The sequence below is a fragment of the Nicotiana tabacum genome, chromosome 2 (genome assembly GCF_000715075.1).
Source record: "Nicotiana tabacum cultivar K326 chromosome 2, ASM71507v2, whole genome shotgun sequence".
NCBI lineage: Eukaryota > Viridiplantae > Streptophyta > Magnoliopsida > Solanales > Solanaceae > Nicotiana > Nicotiana tabacum.
The window spans coordinates 102,459,129-102,464,557 of record NC_134081.1 but is presented as its reverse complement, the minus strand read 5'-3'; the positions used below and the strand labels follow the sequence as shown (position 1 = coordinate 102,464,557).

Below are 5,429 nucleotides of genomic sequence, written 5' to 3'. Positions count from 1 at the left end.
AAGGTATTTAAACCTAGTTTCCAACGGTCCAAACCATATATTTATACGATATCGGGGTAGAGAAATATGAATTTTTAAAGTAGGGTCGCCAAGTCACGTCGCCGCACTTCGGAGAAACTGGCAGGTTTATAGGCCAGGTTGCGAGGCAGTTTTCTCCTAATATATTGAGATTTACAGGTATGTCTTTATATGGAATTAAAGCCCCATGTGTCTAGTTTCTAACTCTGCAAACCGTTCATCAATACGACATCCGTGTAAAGAGTTATTTGCGTTTTCGCGAGAATGTGCAGGAGGCCCCTATGGGACCCACTTGGTTGGGGCCGACCTTCACTTATTCTTATCTCGTTTTTGGGATGAGCTTTGCTCATTTTTCGTCTTCCTTCCAGAATCACACTCTCCAAACCCTTCCAAACAGTTCCCCAAAGGCTCCAAACAAATTCCAAAGGAATACACCATAATCAAACATCAAAAGTTGGCCTAAGTGAAGAAGAGAGTCTCTATGGTGTCGTGATGTGATTAAGGGTGGTTGTAAGATAAGAAAAGCTTTAGTTTGAGTTTTTCCAGATTCTTTAAGGTATTAATAACACCTTATTTCTTGGGATTAATATTATCTATGTGTTGGTTAAGTTATTGGATGAAGATTATAAGATAACACTTGAAAGGGGAAGAGTTGTTGTTATCTTTTGTTGGGTTGTTTTAAGGCTATATTATCTTTTGCTGGGTTGTTTTAAGGCTATATATATGTGTTGTTATGGCTGAAATTTCAAGTTGTATCTGCTGCCTAAGGTACGTAAATCATGTTCTTGGTTGTGCTTAAGGTTAATCATGTGTTGTTTGAGTTAAAATCTTCAAGATAGTAATTGACATGGCATAAGGAATCGTTATCTTTTTTTTGTGGGCTGTGTTGAGGCTATATATATGGTTTGTTGTGGCTGAAAATTATTATAAATAGTTTGATTATGTTGTTGCTACTGTTGTTAAGCTTATCTATGTGCTAATTCAGTGGATTGAAGAAGACAACATGAAAAACAAGAGGTTGACGATAAAGGTTAAGGTGCTAGGCGTGTGGACTATTTTTGAAGATTATTCTTATGATGTTTTGGGATGAAAATGATATGGTAAGTATAAGTATGATGTTATATAAGTTGTAGGAAGATTCATGGAAAATGAATTGGATTAAATTATATTTTGTTAATTGTAAATCGAGCTTGCCGCTCAAATAGTTGTTGAAGTAATCAGAGAGCTTATTGTAAATTATATTGTTGTTGTTTGGGTTGTTTGGTAACTTTTAGTAACTTATGGGATGTAGTAAAAATATGGGAGGTGCTGTCCGTTTTCTTGTAGAATATTAGTTTTAAAATATGAGAGCTACAATGCTTATATGATGACGACGAAGTCAGGTTACTCATTGTAGACGTAAGAAGATCATATTGAGCTTGGTTGATGATTGGAGAGAAGATTGCAAATGTATGTTAAGACTATCCCTTCTTTCCTTTTGGCATGATCCATATGATGCAACGAAACGAGCAAGCATGCAACTTTCACAAATGATTCTATTCTTAGAAGTACTAGGGGTGCCTATGTTCTTGATTCCCCATGTGTTATATTATTCTATCGTATGTTCATGGGTCTCAGAAAATACGTAAGTTGATAAAGTTTATTTTACGATATTAACCGATTTTACTATTTGAAAGCAATTTTATATTTATTCGTAAGGAGTAATATTTAAAAGTATATTATTGATGGAGTTTATTGCTTATTAACTTTTAGAGAGGTAAATCGTATAATCTTTTATAATATTTTTAAAAATATTATGATCTTTTTGATCGTTTGAAGACAAGACGTTATAGTTGATTTTTATCTTAATGTACTTTATATATTTTTTATGATTATTTTGCTATTTTATTAATTTATAAATTAATAAATTTAAAGATTTATGGGACTTACGCTTCATGTCTTGTGGCATACGCCTCGCCCTATATTAAGTTAAACGTCCCGTTTTTTAAAACATTGTTCTTATACACCCCGCCAAACGACCTCCGAAAGTAGACAATACTTTGTCAAAGTCTTTGCCCCATATTCAATTCGTCTGGACTCAGGTAAATGCTAAAAAGGAACGTGAGTCCCCACTCACCCACCCAATTTTATATATGTTTTTCAGTTTTTTTTTCCCTTTCATATTCATTCACTCACCATATTTAATATTATCCCCATTAGTTAAAAGAGTTGCAGAATTTACCCTCTAAGTAAATATACTATTACATAAACCTTTTTAAGTTGGTTAACAACAAAAACTAACATTTGTTTGACCACTTTACCGTCTATTATTAGCAAATATTGTAAACCAGCTGAGTTGGATAACTTGACAGCTTAATTTCACTAACCAATTATTTTCCAAATAATGTCTTAAAGAGAAAATTCTGCTCTTCTACTATGGTTGCCTGAATGTACAATGTTGTTTGGAGAAATTAAGACTATGATTAGGATGAATTTCATATGAAAATATGTAAAGAAAAGTTGTCGATGCTTATAATGTAGGGGCAAGTGCACAGATAATCATTCTCATGGATGCTATTTAGAGATTAGTCATTACTTATTTTTGTCTTGAAATTTTAAACTAAAAATTTTAACTTCAGGACAACTCAGGACATTTTTGTCCTGAAAATTTAAACTGAAAAATTAAAATTTAGGACGTACTGGCTAATTCCTAAATAGCAGCCTTTTAAAGTGGCTATCTGGTGTCATTTCTACTATAATGTAAGTAAGAATGTAAAGGAAATGAAAGTAATTGAATTGATTGAAGAAGAGTTGAATATGTCTATCTGTGATGTGTGATATTTATTCTATGATCATCTTTATAACTATTTGTCTGGTCGATACGAGCGTAGATAAGAGGATTTAAATTTTATATGTTCAACTTTTAAAATCTTAACATTAAACTCATTATATTTTTAAAATTATGATTCATATCTATTATATCTATTAGTACAATTATAGTAGATTTTGATGAGCTCGGTACTAAAAGGATGCATACACTACTTTTTTTACTGTAATTGCTCTTCCCGCAGCATGTGTGACGGATGATATCTATTTTATCATATTTATAATTACAAGGTCACTTGATAGGGCCTCGTAAATCGATCTATTAAATTTTTGAGTTGTTCTAAATGATCAAAATAGCCGGTTAATAATAAAATTTATTGTTAGTTCTCTATAAAATACTTGTTTGGCCGAACACCGAATAATCAACCTGCAATAAATCGGAAAAGTATCTTGTTGTACTCAAATACTTGTTATAATAAACCTCGAAGAATTAACCTAAATTGTAGCCAATCCAACTATCAAAACTAAAAATAGCTGTCGGATATATAATATATGTATAATATTTATATACCGGCGAGATAAAGTAAATAATAAATCCGAAAAGTTATTTGTATAAAGAACCCATTTAATATCCTTTACATTCTTATATTATAAGCATCTACAACTTTTTTTAATTTTTTTTTTTTTTTTTACATATTTTCATCTGAAATTCATGCTAATCTTAATCTAATTTCCCCCAAAACAATCTTGTAGATTCAGGAACTCATAGTAAAAGAACAAAATTTTCTCTTCAATATCTAACGTTATTTGGAAATTACCGGTGAGTGTGAATTGGTTATCCATAAAGAGTAGAATGGTCTAACCAAGAAAGGTATGGGATTTTTAAGCATTGCTTGGGCCGAGTGTTTATGGCTACTTAATGATGACTATATTAGGTATAAAAATTATACAAATTTTATATATTTTTGGGCTACAGAATGTAAATAGTGTCTAGCGCGGGCTAAAAGTGAAAAAAGCTCATATTAAATTAGTGATTATGATATGAGGAATTTTCAGAAACTACTATTGTTTAGTGGCTATTAATTTCCTATAGCTAACATATACATAATTACTTCCTATAGCTACTATTCAGTTGTTACGGTAGTGTATTCACTGTATTCGCGCTACTTTATTCATGAATTCAATACCAAATATCGCCTAAAAACATGGGAGTCCAGCTGTACGCGACTGTATTCAGATGTGTTTGCGCCATGTATTCATGAATACAATAACGACAATCACCTTAAAAATAGGTCTGTCAAGCTGTCTAATAACGGAAAGAGAATCAATTAGCGTGATATACTCCTAATATAACTCAACAAAATCAATTCTAACACGCCTCATTATCAACCCAATTAATTAGAATGATTTTTCAGATGATAAACACAAAAAATATAGCATTGTCAATTCAGCTTCAACATAACACAATCTGCAGAGTTTCAGAGATTCAGTCAATTTTTTTCCTGGTATAAATCGAGGTTTTGATTTGACCGCCATTGATAGAAATTTTTTCTGCCATGCATTGATACAAGTATTTATAGAATATTTAGTAATTCGATTTACTATATGGTAAGCTTAACAATGCTAATTCGTCATTCTGGGAAGTGGAACAATGAAAATTATTATGTAGCATGTAATATAAATTTGTTTAGTAATTCGATTTACTATACATGTATGAATATAACATCTAATATGAATATTTATTGAAAGCATGTATTAATGCATAAGGTATGTAATCAACATATTGCATGTATTTAGTTATATTTAACTGTTGTATTAAGTGTGTTTCAATATTTATTTTTTACTGTTGCATTCATTATATTCAATGTTTGTATTCACTGTATTCACTATTTTGTATTCAGTGTATTCAAATATATTTGTATTAACAGTATTTTAGTTATTTCTAATACATGTTATTACTGTTGTATTCGATATATTTCATTGGTTGTATTCACTGAATTTGTATTTGTATCAGTGTATTTTACTGTATTCACTATATTTTAAAATTAAATGTATTCACTGTTTATATTCTGTTTATTTTAGTATTTGTATTTAGTGTATTTCAATGTTTATATCCAGTATTCATGCATACTGTATGTACTTGTCACGGCCCAAAATTTAACTAGTCGTGATGGCACCGAACCCAACCCTCTAGGTAAGCCAATTAACAACTATCCAATTCCAATGATATTTAATATGACAATTAAGTAAAAAAATTATATGAATCTTATACATTTCCCAAGGACTGGTAGTACAAATCACAAGCTTCTAAAAATAGAGTTTACAAAATTGGTATGAAATAAATACATCATCTGTTCGAAATATACATGAACAGATTTTTATAAATCTAATGCTACCATGAACAAGAGGCAGCTACAACCGGAACGCAGGTACATCTTCAGATCCAGCTTCTAACAAACACAGCAACATCAACAACCAACATCTGCACGCAAGGTGCAGAAGTGTAGTATGAGTACAACCGACCCCATGTACTCTATAAGTAACAAACCTAACCTTAGGTTGAAAGTAGTGACGAGCTTGTACCAAGGTCAGGATCCAGCTCCAAT

At 31.3% G+C, this 5,429-nt stretch overlaps 1 long non-coding RNA gene across 1 annotated transcript; it reads left to right on the top strand.

Annotated features, from left to right (window-relative positions):
* Positions 1-330: 330 nt before the first annotated feature.
* Positions 331-1,385, top strand: LOC142168688 (uncharacterized). Its single transcript, XR_012698547.1, has 2 exons — positions 331-574; positions 1,004-1,385. It is a non-coding gene; the product is annotated as an uncharacterized LOC142168688 (long non-coding RNA).
* Positions 1,386-5,429: the final 4,044 nt, after the last annotated feature.